At 44.0% G+C, this 14804-nt stretch overlaps 1 protein-coding gene across 1 annotated transcript in view; it reads left to right on the top strand.

The window, feature by feature from the left end:
- LOC139376449 (semaphorin-4G-like) overlaps window positions 1–14804 on the top strand; it is a 75968-nt gene that overhangs the window by 12348 nt on the left and 48816 nt on the right. The window lies entirely within an intron of this gene.

A 14804-nucleotide genomic window follows, 5' to 3' on the forward strand; every position in this document is an offset into this window, starting at 1 on the left:
ATAACCAGGCATCCTCTACTGACGGAATGAGGTCAATATCCTTCCAGGATACCCGGGCCGGGTCGATTAGAAAGGCCTCTTCCTGGTTGAAGACAGCAGAGGTGTATTTAGAGGGCAGGTTGATCTCTATGAGGGTGCCCGTGTTTGGGATTGTACCTGTTAGGTTCCATGATCATTTATGTGAGATTGAGGGCATCTAGTTTAGATTGTAGAACGGCCGGGGTGTTAAGCATATCCCAGTTTAGGTCACCTAACAGTACAAACTCTGAAGATAAATGGGGGGCGATTAATGCACATGTAATGTACAGGGCAGAGCTGGGGGCTGAGGGGGGTCTATAACAAGCGGCAACAGTGACAGACTTATTTCTGAAAGGGTGGATTTTTAAAAGTAGAAGCTCGAACTGCTTGGGCACAGACCTGGATAGCATGACAGAACTCTGCAGGCTGTCTCAGCAGTAGATTGCAACTCAACCCCTTTTGCCAGTTCTATCTTGGTGGAAAATGTTGTAGTTGGCGATGGACATTTCCTAATTTTTGGTGGCCTTCCTAAGCCAGGATTCAGACATGGCTAGGACATCAGGGTTGGCGGAGTGTGCTAAAGCAGTGAAAAAAACAAACGTAGGGAGGAGGCTTCTGATGTTAACATGCATGAAACCAAGGCTTTTACAGTTACAGAAGTCAACAAATGATAGTGCCTGGGGAATAGGAATGGAACTGGGGGCTACAGGGCCTGGGTTAACCTTTACATCACCAGAGGAACAGAGGAGGAGTAGGACAAGGGTACGGCTAAAGACTATAAGAACTGGGCATCTGTTGCGTTGGGGACAAAGAATAAAAGTAGCGGATTTCTGGGCGTGGTGGAATAGATTCAAGGCATAATGTACAGACAAGGGTATGGTAGGATGTGAGTACAGTGGAGGTAAACCTATACATTGGGTGATGATGAGAGATGTTTTGTCTCTGGAGGCATCAGTTAACCTAGGTGAGGTCTCCGCATGTGTGTGGGGTGGGACGAAAGCGCTATCTAAGGCTTTTTTAGCGGGACTGAGGGCTCTACAGTGAAATAAAACAACAAAAACTAGCTAAGACAGCAGTAGACAAGGCATATTGACATTAGAGACACAGTGTTCAGAAAAGCTAGCGGGCCGAGGCTAGTAGATGGTTCCTCGGCGATATAGTAACAGAATAGCTTGTGATCGGGTGATCACGTCGTGATGGATCGGCGGGGCTCCATTTCGACAATAAAGGGTCCAGGCCAATTGGCAAAGGAGGTATTGTAGCCCTAGAATTAGCTGGTATGTGGGCCTAGCTTGAGGCTAGCTCAAGGCTAGCTGGTGCTTGCTTCGGGACAGAGGCATTAGCTAACAGTAGCCACTCGTTTGCAGCTAGCTAGCTGCGATGATCCAGAGTAATGATCCGGTGTAATGATCCAGAGCGGCAGGAATCCGGTGATATGGTAGAGAGAAGCAGTCCGATATGCTCTGGGTTGAAATCGCGCTGTGCAGACTGGCATGTGTTGACCGAGCTAAGGCTGACTAATGCCGGGGGAAAAAAAGGCGAGGACCGCTAGCTGTGGCTAACAAAGACTAGTAGCTAGTTAGCTGGCTAGCTTCTGATGGAAGTTCCAGTTATAAGGAATAAAATAGCAGATCCGTACCACATTGGGTGAGGCGGGTTGCAGGAAAGTGTATTTAGTTCGTAGATAGAAAGCGAGATTAAGATATATATGAAAAAAGACTGGCTTTTTACATGGGATAAGACACGGGATAAAACAAAGACAGATATACACGTCCTACTGCGCTGACAGCATGGAACAAGATCTGTAATCATGAAGTGCTTTGCAAGGCTGGTTATGGCTCACATCAACTCCATCATCCCAGATACCCTAGACCCACTCCAATTTTCATACTGCTGCAATGGATCCATAGATGACGCAATCTCAATTGCACTTCATACTGCCCTCACCCATCTAGATTAGAGGAATACCTATGTGAGAATGCAGTTCAGTGACTACATCTCAGCGTTCAACACAATTGTCCCCTCCAAGCTTGTCACCAAGCTTAGGACCCAGGGATGGAACACCTCCCTCTGCAACTGGATCCTGGACTTCCTGACAGGCCGACCCCAGGTGGTGAGAGTAGGCAACATCACCTCAGCCACACTGACCCTCAACACTGGGGGCCACACAGGGATTTGTGCATAATCCCCTTGCTGTACTCCCCGTTTACTCATGACTGCATGGCCATGCCACACCCCACTCCAACACCATCATCAAGTCTGCTGATGACACAACAGTGGTAGACCTGGTCACCGGCGACAATGAGAAAGCCTACAGGAAGGAGGTCAGTGACCTGGCAGTCTGGTGCCAGGACAATAACTTCTCCCTCAACGTCAACGTCACCAAGGAGCTGATCGTGGACTACAGGCGAACGCGCTCCTATTCACATCGACGGGGCTGCAGCGGAGTGGGTTTGAAAGCTTCAAGTTCCTCGGTTACAAATCACTAAGGTCTTAAAACGGAACACACGCGCACAGTTGTCAAAAAGGCGCGACAGCGTCTCTTCCCCCTTGGGAAGTTGAAAAGGTTTGGCATGAGCCCTCAGATCCTCAAAAAGTTCTATAGCTGTCCCATTGAGAGCTTTTTGACTGGCCGTATCACTGCTTGGTATGGCAACAGCACTGCCCCCAATCGCATGGCGCTACAGAGGGTGTTGCGGACATCCCAGTACATCACTGGGGCTGAGCTCCCTGCCATCCAAGATCTTTATATCGGGTAGTGTGAAAGGAAGGCCCAGAAAATTGTTAGACTCCAGCCACCCAAGCCATAGACTGTTCTCTCTGCTTCCGCACGGCAAACGGTACGGGTGCATCAAGTCTGACACCAACAGGCTCCTGAACAACTTCTATCGCCAAGCCATAAGACTGCTAAATAGCTAACAAAATAACTACACAGAATATTTTGAGTTGACCCTTATAATTATTTCCTATTTTTTTCTCTATGCATACACACAGCTGTTTATTCAAATGACTGGCACACAGCTCAGACACCCATGCATACCCCACAAAACATGCAACAAGTCCAGAACAGACTGGAAACCGGACAGTACTACACAGAGCCATGACAACATGGAACTCCATTCCACATCATGTGACTCATGCAAGCAATAAAATCAGATACAAAACAGATACAACTACACCTTATGGAACAACGCAGACTGTGAAGAGACACAAACACTCTCCCCATCTTAGCTACCATTGCATCAATATGTTTTGACCATGACAGTTGCCAATCCAGGGTTATACCAAGCAGCTTAGTCTCCTCAACCTGCTCAATTTACACATTATTCAGTAAAGTATTTAGTTGCAGTTTAGGGTTTAGTGAATGATTTATCCCAAATACAATGCTTTTAGTTTCTGAAATATTTAGTACTATCTTATTTCTAGCCACCAATTCTAAAACGGACTGCAGTTCTTTGTTAACTGTTGCAGTGATTTCACTTGATGTGGTAGCTGATGTGAATAATGTTGAGTCATCGGCATACTGTACATAGATACATAAGCTATACTCAGTGCCAGTGGCAGGTCATTAGGAAAGATTGAAAAAATTAAGGGGCCTAGACAACTGCCCTGGCGAATGCCTGACTCTACCTGGATTATGTTGGAGAGGCTAACGTCCCACCAGGCCAACATCCGGTGAAACTGCAGAGAGCTAACATTCTAAATACACCATTTGTTATAGTAAACATTCTTGTAAATGCATGTATCTTACATCATTTAAAAGATGAACGTCTTATTAATCCAGCCGCTGTGTCAGATTTCAAAAAGCCGAAAACATGCTATTTTCTGAGGACGCACACACAAGTATTACTAGCATTTTCCAACCAAGCATTAGCGTCATGAAAGTCAGAAATAACAATAAAATAAATCGCTTACCATTGAAGATCTTCCTCTGGTGGCAATGCCAAGTTTCCTAACTACACAGTGAATGTTCGTTTTGTTTGATAAAATCAATTTTTATAGCCTAACACGAAACATTTGTAAACTGCTTGCGTCATCATTTCTGGAAGATGCGTTCGTGGTAATTACACACACTAAACAAACGTTTATCCAGTCATGGTTGGTTTCATTGCCATCCTCTGGTTGTTACTAACACAACCATACTAGATGGTTCTTTTCCCGGGACATATTGACCGAAACAAACCGATTTGAAGACACCAATCAATGACATCATTGCGCACCAATGGTAGGACCGGCCTATCGTTGATTGACTGTATTTTGGACCAATGACCACTGATCATCTTGAAATCTAGCTTGGAAGATAGCCAATGAGCTGAGGTAAACGGCAATATGTAATGGTTATACGTTTGAAGACCAGCCTTTGTCGTATACTCTGGCATTGCAAATCCTACTTGACGGAGCCACGGGTGTTGCGCATAGCAGTACATATTCAATAGCATTTTAAACAAGTTTATATATTTAAAATATGGCGAATAAATCAGGAAAAGCTAAAACAAAGTCTAGGTATACAGATTTAACCCAAATTATAGAGGAAATAGATAGATATGTCGTCAGGCGCGTGAAGGACGGTGCCGGGGCATGGACCACAAAAAATGTCCCAATTCCAGCTGCTGTGAAGGACTACAACAAGAGCATGGGAGGTGTGGTCCTGTCATATGCGCTGATAGGATACTACAATGTTCTCCACAAGACCATGAAATGGTACAAGACATTTTTTTATCATTTCATTGACATTGCTGTGGTGAATGCCTTCATCCTCCAGAAGGAAATGGCGAAGAGCTGTGGACAGCCCCCATCTCACAGCTAGCCTTCAGGGAGCTGCTCATCCAGGAGCTTGCTAGCTACAGCAAGTCCACTGTAGCACCTTCTGTCCCCTCTACCTCTGTCCCTTCTGCTCCAACCAGTGGTGTTCACCTGCCCAGATTCATCTCTGCAGGCACGAATGTGCCTCAGGGCAAAAAGGGCACAGTAGGGAGACGTCGTTGTGCCCTTTGTCACAGGAAATGCCCCATCACCTGCACCACCTGTTCAGTAAGCCTTTGCTTTACAGCAGAAGGAGACTGCTATGGGCCATGACACCAGCAGCACAATATTATGTAGAGGACTGAGGGTCTTCACAATATTGTAAATAGAAAATATGTAAATAGTTACCCTTGTTAATTGTTGTATTATTATTATTTTTTATATATATATATACTGCTAAAAAAACATAAAGGGAACACTTAAACAACACAATGTAACTCCAAGTCAATCACACTTCTGTGAAATCAAACTGTCCACTTAGGAAGCAACACTGATTGACAATAAATTTCACATGTTGTTGTGCAAATGGAATAAAGAACAGGTGGAAATTATAGGCAATTAGCAAGACAATAAAGGAGTGGTTCTGCAGGTGGTGAACACAGTCCACTTCTCAGTTCCTATGCTTCCTGGCTGATGTTTTGGTCACTTTTGAATGCTGGCGGTGCTTTCACTCTAGTGGTAGCATGAGACTGAGTTTACAACCCACACAAGTGGCTCAGGTAGTGCAGCTCATCCAGGATTGCACATCAATCCGAGCTGTGGCTAGAAGGTTTGCTGTGTCTGTCAGCGTAGTGTCCAGAGCATGGAGGCGCTACCAGGAGACAGGCCGTAGGAGACGTGGAGGAGGCCGTAGGAGGGCACCAACCCAGCAGCAGGACCGCTACCTCCGCCTTTGTGCAAGGAGGAACAGGAGGAGCACTGCCAGAGCCCTGCAAAATGACCTCAAGCAGGCCACAAATGTGCATGTGTCTGCTCAAACAGTCAGAAATGGACTCCATGAGGATGGTATGAGGGCCCGACGTCCACAGGTGGGGGTTGTGCTTTTACAGCCCAACACTGTGCAGGACGTTTGGCATTTGCCAGAGAACACCAAGATTGGAAATTCGCCACTGGCGCCCTGTGCTCTTCACAGATGAAAGCAGGTTCACACTGAGCACATGTGACAGACGTGACAGAGTCTGGAGACGCCGTGGAGAACGTTCTGCTGCCTGCAACATCCTCCAGCATGACCGGTTTGGCGGTGGGTCAGTCATGGTGTGGGGTGGCATTTCTTTGGGGGGGCCGCACAGCCCTCCATGTGCTCGCCAGAGGTAGCCTGACTGCCATTAGGTACCGAGATGAGATCATCAGACCCCTTGTGAGACCTTATGCTGGTGCGGTTGGCCCTGGGTTCCTCCTAATGCAAGACAATGCTAGACCTCATGTGGCTGGAGTGTGTCAGCTGTTCCTGCAAGAGGACGGCATTGATGCTATGGACTGGCCCGCCCGTTCCCCATACCTGAATCCAATTGAGCACATCTGGGACATCATGTCTCGCTCCATCCACCAACGCCACGTTGCACCACATACTGTCCAGTTGGCGGATGCTTTAGTCCAGGTCTGGGAGGAGATCCCTCAGAAGACCATCCGCCACCTCATCAGGAGCATTCCCAGGCGTTGTAGGGAGGTCATACAGGCACGTGGAGGCCACACACACTACTGAGCCTCATTTTGACTTGTTTTAAGGACGTCACATCAAAGTTCGATCAGCCTGTAGTGTGGTTTTCCACTTTAATTTTGAGTGTGACTCCAAATCCAGACCTCCATGGGTTGATAAATTTGATTTCCATTGATAATTTCTGTGTGATTTTGTTGTCAGCACATTCAACTATGTAAAGAAAAAAGTATTTAATAAGAATATTTAATTCATTCAGACCTAGGATGTGTTATTTTAGTGTTCCCTTTATTTTTTTGAGTACCACCGCCAAACCGGTCATATATATATATATATATATATATATATATATATAGTGTTAGAATAGCATTTATGTATTTTGTATATAGTTCTTTCCTTCAAAATGTATCACTGTACCAATTCGGCCACTTGGGTACATTTGGGTACATTTGTGTGGGACACCTGGGTGACTTCATGCTCAATGTCATGTAGCTCGCTCATTTTTGAAGTTATCTGTCCAAAACTTTGCTCAGTATTGTTGCAATCTTATGTTCTTCATTCAAATCATCCCCAGCATCCTATCTGTATGTTTGGCTGTTCTTGGTCATTTGAAAGATGATGCAGCAACAATAAAAACAGAAAACGTTTGTTTATTTCCTTGTATTTTCTTCTACCAGATCTATTGTGTTATATTCTCCTACATTCAATTCACATTTCCACAATATCCAGAGTGTTTCCTTTCAAATGGTACCAAGAATATGCATATCCTTGCCTCTGGGCCTGAGCTACAGGCAGTTAGATTAGGGTATGTCTTTAGGCGGAAATTGAGAAGAAGGGGGTGTACCCCAAAGAAGTTAAGAACACCTTCTGTGTTCTGTTAGACAGGTAACTCTCGATCCACAATATAGCAGGGAATGTAAACCCATAACACATACGTTTTTCCAACAGCAGATTATGATTGATAATGTCAACAGCTGCACTGAAGTCGCACAAAACAGCTCTCACAAGCTTATTATTGTCTTCATATATGGTACTGCTACTCTGTTTATCATATATCCTGATGCCTAGTCCCCTTACCGCTATACGTATCTACCTTTATCACTCCAGTATCCCTGCACATTGTAAATATGGAATTGGAACGGACACTGTATATATCTTACTTATTTGTGTTTTTCTTATTTCTTATTTCTCGTGGTTTTTTTGTTCTACCCTACATGATTACAGCATTGTTGGGGTTAGAGCTTTAAAGAAAAGAATTTCACTGTACTTGTGCATGTGACATTAAAACTTGAAACTTGAAGCTCTGTATACAGTTCTTTAGATTTATCCAGAATATAATGTCAGATTATTTTAGACACAATCCCCATTTCATGCTACTTTGCCTTGGTCCATTTGAAGTGTGCTTTCTCTGGGTGGATATGGTCTCTATGTTTAGAACAAAGTAATTTCATTCATCCATCCTCATTCATTGGATAAAGCTCTTCAGTTTCGGTTATTTCATAATTGCTTAACAAGTGTCCAACAGCAGTGATAGCATAACTCTTTTCCCTCTGCTTTGTGGGTCACAAAAAGTAGGTCAACCCAATCACTTGAGAGAATAGATTAATACACACTATCGTAAAACTAAACAGCTCAAGTGAGAACAAGACTAGAGACACAGGCATAACTGTGTCAAGTCTAATCACAATCACCTGTGTCAGTTGGCCAAAATTACAGAGCAGCCAATCGGGAAACAGGAACACTTAACAGAACAATTAACAAAAGTACATACAACTGGCAGATGTGGCGATTAGTGCTGGTGTGATAGTATAGCCAGAGATGGATGATATAATTACAAGATGCTTGTGTCTCCGCCCTAACAATGGGAGTCGAAAGTCCACAAAGACGGAAGGCAGGTGGGAGGAGGCGAGATCAGGTGGGAACATTCTACCTAATGAGAGGGCAGATACGCGTGTGAACAAGTCACAACTCAGATATAAAATATTATTCTAAAAGTTGCCTGATTGACACTTATATCAATCAGTACACTCGTAACAATAGAAGCATTGCAAAACTTCAATGCGATCAAATAAGCCTCACGTAGCAAATTATCGGTTACATTTTTTGTTGACCAAATCCGACCCTCTCGTTGACCATACAAACCATTTCCTCACTTTGTGGAATTCTTTTCGTGGACAGATTCGGGGCGGAGTAAGCTTCACCCCTTCCTCTCAAGTATAGCTATCTACAGGGTTCATACACATTTTGACAGATGGAATTTCATGACTTTTTCATGACTTCTTCCTGACTTCTAAGCTGACATATGGAATTGTTTTAAAATGGTCATACCATGGATAATTTACCTATTTGATTTTAGGTCTCCTTTAGGTGTAATTTTTTGAATGAAAAATGTATTTGATAAAATATTGAATTTTGCCTTTACTATAGTAGAAACACATTGAATAACACATGAATAAACGGCAAAAAAGACAGTAAAACATGTATCATAAGGAATATGGTTTTGAAGGGTCTGTCCTATATGTAGGAGATATAAGAAAGCTCAGGAAATATGTATACAGTGCCAATCAAAAGTTTGGACACACCTACTCATTCCAGGGTTTCTCTTTAGGCAGCAGGTAACCACTAGGCGGCAGGTATCCTAGTGGTTAGAGCGTTGGACTAGTAACCGATAGGTTGCGAGATCGAATCCCAGAGAGGACAAGATAAAAGATGGTTGTTCTACCCCTGAACAAGGCAGTTATCCAACTGTTCCTAGGCTGTTATTGAAAATAAGAATTTGTTCTTAACTGACATGCCTAGTTAAATAAAGGTAAAAAAAAAAATGGAAACTATTATCTACATTGTAGAATAATAGTGAAGACATCAACTAAAAAACAACACATATGCAATCATGTAATAACCAGAAAAGTGTTATATTTGAGATACTTCAAAGTAACCATCTTTTGCGCTGATGACAGCTTTGCACACTCTTGGCATTCTCTCAACCAGCTTCATGAGGTAGTCACCTGGAAAGCATTTCAATTAACAGGTGTGCCTTGTTAAAAGTTCATTTGTGGAATTTCTTTCTTTCTTAATGAGTTTGAGCCAATGAGTTGTGTTGTGACAAGGTAGGGGTGGTATACAGAAGTCAGCCCTATTTAATAAAATACCAAGTCCATATTATGGCAAGAACAGCAAGAAACGACAGTCCATCATCCATCATTACTTTAAGGTCTGTCAATCCCCCAAATAGTTAAAAGTTTCTTAATTTGCAGTCGCAAAAACCATCAAGCGCTATGATGAAACTGGCGTTCATGAGGACCGCCACAGGAAAGGATGACCCAGAGTTACCTCTGCTGCAGAGGATAAGTTCATTAGAGTTACCAGCCTCAGAAATTGCAGCCCAAATAAATGCTTCACAGAGTTCAAGTAACAGACACATTTCAACATCAACTGTTCAGAGGAGACTGCATGAATCAGGCCTTAATGGTCGAATTGCTGCAATGAAACCACTACTAAGGACACCAATAAGACGAAGAGACTTGCTTGGGCCAAGAAACATTAGCAATGGACATTAGAATGGTGGAAATATGTCCTTTGATCTGATGAGTCCAAATGTGAGATTTTTGGTTCCAACCGTCTTGTCTTTGTGAGACGCAGAGTAGGCGAACGGATGATCTCCGCATGTGTGGTTCCCACCGTGGAGCATGGAGGAGGAGGTGTGATGCTGTGGGGGTGACACTGTCAGTGATTTATTTAGAATTCAAGGCACACTTAACCAGCATGGCTACGACAGCATTCTGCAGCAATACGCCATCCCAACTGGTTTACACTTAGTGGGACTATCATCTGTTTTTCTACAGAACAATGACCCAACACACCTCCAGGCTGTGTAAGGGCTATTTTACCAAGAAGGTGAGTGATGGAGTGCTGCATCAGATGACCTGGTCTCGACAATCACCCGACCTCAACCGAATTGAGATGGTTTGGGATGAGTTGGACAGCAGAGTCAAGGAAAAGCAGGCAACAAGTGCTCAGCATATGTGGGAACTCCTTCAAGACTGTTGGAAAAGCATTCTAGGTGAAGCTGATTGAAAGAATGCCAAGAGTGTGTAAAGCTGTCATCAAGGCAAAGGGTGGCTAGTTTGAAGAATCTCAAATCTAAAATATATTTTGATTTGTTTAACACTTTTTTTAGTAAAAATAAAGAAAAACGCTTCTGATGCTGCAAACAGAAGTTGGCACATCGACAGTACCGATTTCACCATAGTCCTTTGGAGCTTGTGGGGGTCGTAAAGCAAAACAGAGATCACCATTGTGTTTGTGGGAGTCTCATCGTTTCATAGACTGGGCAAACCGTTTGGATGCTTCAGACGTTTTCGTGAGAATACCTATTTTCGGGATGTCTCATGGTCTGATAAATGTTGTGGTTTGAGACGCAGCCCATGCAAATGAATTGACAGATTTTGCTAGAGATTTTTTTGTTATGTTACTTAGCATCAATACACTCTAGGGGGTTAACATTTCATTTTGAAGAAACTCTAGAAACTCTACCAAATTAGGGGTATAGTAGAGAAAATGCTTATTTGCTGGGGGTTTTAAGCTTTTAGTATTAGGTGATATTATCTTTTCATAGCTACAGTAAAGCAAGGATTATATGAGACACTTGGGTAATATGAGCGTATTCCTTGGCCATCTGTAGAAATGTCAGGCTGGATAATATCTTTCATATCATTATGTCTTGCCTGACAGATGGCCGGATCCAGAGAGACTATAACTCCATTTTATATCTTTTCACATTCTATAGGCCATCAATCAATATAACTGGGCTTTCTGAACAGGGAGGCAACTGAGGTAAATTTGTGGGAAACTAGTCAGAGACTCTCATGGGAAGTAGCCTACAACAGCAGTGCTAAAAAAGTAACATGCAACCGAGCTTCTACAGATAAAACCCTTCAAAATATTTTCAGTCCATGTCAACAGTTAATACATTTAAAATGTTTGAGCAAAAAATACACGTCAAAAGATGTTTTGGTCAGATTTGAGCAATTTTACCAAACGTTTCAGAGGACATCCTTCTCGTGCTTTGTGTTCTACCCTTTCTAATTGTTCATGCGTGTTTTTATCCAGGCGTGACATGGCTCAGGCAGATGTGTTTATCTTTCCATGTGCAGTTTCCATGTTGTCGTCACGGTGATGACAGATAGGTCATCGCCCGGGCCACATTCCACACGCAACACCATCGACCCAATATAGTGTCAGATGGGTGAGACGCTGGTGTGTTTACACTGTAGGTTGGGGAGGAGAACATGATTCATGTTAGAGGCCTTTGATCAGTGACAGAGTACAAGAGTGCGGCCAACCAGGCGGAGACTGATCTGATGGCATCGGGCCTAATCACTAGATTAGCCATCAGATAGCCTACCCTGCCAAGCCTAGCCCCCCAACACACACTGCTAATTAGGAAGTGGAGAAGTGGAACCATGTTCCAGAATATTAGAGAAAACAACAATTCTTCTTCATCATCAACTTTTGTAATTGGTGTTTTATGTAATGCATCTTGACTCATTTTGTGTGTACTTATAGGGCCTAAGCTAATGTGGGGTGACCTATGGTGGAAACAGTGTGATTATGCAAAAATTCAAACAGGCTCAGGAAATGTGTACCTACACACGCGTGTATACACACACACACACACACACACACACACACACACACACACACACACACACACACACACACACACACACACACACACACACAGAGACACACACACACACACACAGGCTCATCTACAACGACGAGACGGCCTACAGGGAGGAGGTGAGGGCCCTCGGAGTGTGGTGTCAAGAAAATAACCTCACACTCAACGTCAACAAAACAAAGGAGATGATTGTGGACTTCAGGAAACAGCAGAGGGAGCAACCTCCTATCCACATCGACGGGACAGTAGTGGAGAGGGTAGTAAGTTTTAAGTTCCTCGGCATACACATCATGGACAAACTGAATTGTTCCACCCACACAGACAGCGCTGTGAAGAAGGCGCAGCAGCGCCTCTTCAACCTCAGGAGGCTGAAAAAATTTGGCTTGTCACCAAAAGCACTCACAAACTTCTACAGATGCACAATCGGGAGCATCCTGTCGGGCTGTATCACCGCCTGCTCCGCCCACAACCGTAAGGCTCTCCAGAGGGTAGTGAGGTCTGCACAACGCATCACCGGGTGCAAACTACCTGCCCTCCAGGACACCTACACCACCCGATGTCACAGGAAGGCCATGAAGATCATCAAGGACAACAACCACTCGAGCTACTGCCTGTGCACCTCGCTATCATCCAGAAGGCGAGGTCAGTACAGGTGCATCAAAGCTGGGACCGAGAGACTGAAAAACAGCTTCTATCTCAAGGCCATCAGACTGTTAAACAGCCATCACTAACATTGAGTGGCTGCTACCAACATACTGACTCAACTCCAGCCACTTTAATAATGGAAAAATTGATGTAAAAATGTATCGCTAGCCACTTTAAACAATGCCACTTAATATAATGTTTACATACCCTACATTACTCATCTCATATGTATATACTGTACTATATACCATCTACTGCATCTTGCCATCTTTATGTAATACATGTATCACTAGCTACTTTAAACAATGCCACTTTTATATGTTTACATACCCTACATTACTCATCTCATTACTCATCATACATTACATACCCTACATTACTCATAAATCTGGACCCCTACAAATCAGCCGGGCTAGACAATCTGGACCCTTTCTTTCTAAAATTATCTGCTGAAATTGTTGCCACCCCTATTACTAGCCTGTTCAACCTCTCTTTCGTGTCGTCTGAGATTCCCAAAGATTGGAAAGCAGCTGCGGTCATCCCCCTCTTCAAAGGGGGGACACTCTTGACCCAAACTGCTACAGACCTATATCTATCCTACCCTACCTTTCTAAGGTCTTCGAAAGCCAAGTCAACAAACAGATTACCGACCATTTCGAATCTCACCATACCTTCTCTGCTATGCAATCTGGTTTCAGAGCTGGTCATAGGTGCATCTCAGCCACGCTCAAGGTCCTAAACGATATCTTAACCGCCATCGATAAGAAACATTACTGTGCAGCCGTATTCATTGATCTGGCCAAGGCTTTCGACTCTGTCAATCACCACATCCTCATCGGCAGACTCGACAGCCTTGGTTTCTCAGATGCTTGCCTCGCCTGGTTCACCAACTACTTCTCTGATAGAGTTCAGTGTGCCAAATCGGAGGGTCTGCTGTCCGGACCTCTGGCAGTCTCTATGGGGGTGCCACAGGGTTCAATTCTTGGACCGACTCTCTTCTCTGTATACATCAATGATGTCGCTCTTGCTGCTGGTGAGTCTCTGATCCACCTCTATGCAGACGACACCATTATGTATACTTTTGGCCCTTCTTTGGACACTGTGTTAACAACCCTCCAGGCAAGCTTCAATGCCATACAACTCTCCTTCCGTGGCCTCCAATTGCTCTTAAATACAAGTAAAACTAAATGCATTCTCTTCAACCGATCGCTGCCTGCACCTGCCCGCATGTCCAACATCACTACTCTGGACGGCTCTGACTAACTACAAATACCTAGGTGTCTGGTTAGACTGTAAACTCTCCTTCCAGACCCACATCAAACATCTCCAATCCAAAGTTAAATCTAGAATTGGCTTCCTATTTTGCAACAAATCATCCTTTGCTCATGCTGCCAAACATACCCTTGTAAAGCTGACCATCCTACCAATCCTCGACTTCGGCGATGTCATTTACAAAGTGGCCTCCAATACCCTACTCAGCAAATTGAATGCAGTCTATCACAGTGCAATCCGTTTTGTCACCAAAGCCCCATATACTACCCACCATTGCGACCTGTACGCTCTCCTTGGCTGGCCCTCGCTTCATACTCGTCGCCAAACCCACTGGCTCCATGCCATCTACAAGACCCTGCTAGGTAAAGTCCCCCCCTATCTCAGCTCTCTGGTCACCATAGCATCACCCACCTGTAGCACGCGCTCCAGCAGGTATATCTCTCTGGTCACCCCCAAAACCAATTCTTTCTTTGGCCGCCTCTCCTTCCAGTTCTCTGCTGCCAATGACTGGAACGAACTACAAAAATCTCTGAAACTGGAAACACTTATCTCCCTCACTAGCTTTAAGCACCAACTGTCAGAGCAGCTCACAGATTACTACACCTGTACATAGCCCACCTATAATTTAGCCCAAACAACTACCTCTTTCCCTACTGTATTTATTTATTTTATTTATTTATTTTGCTCCTTTGCACCCCAATATTTGTATTTCTACTTTGCACATTCTTC

The sequence above is a fragment of the Oncorhynchus clarkii genome, chromosome 20 (genome assembly GCF_045791955.1).
Source record: "Oncorhynchus clarkii lewisi isolate Uvic-CL-2024 chromosome 20, UVic_Ocla_1.0, whole genome shotgun sequence".
Classification (NCBI taxonomy): Eukaryota; Metazoa; Chordata; class Actinopteri; order Salmoniformes; family Salmonidae; genus Oncorhynchus; species Oncorhynchus clarkii.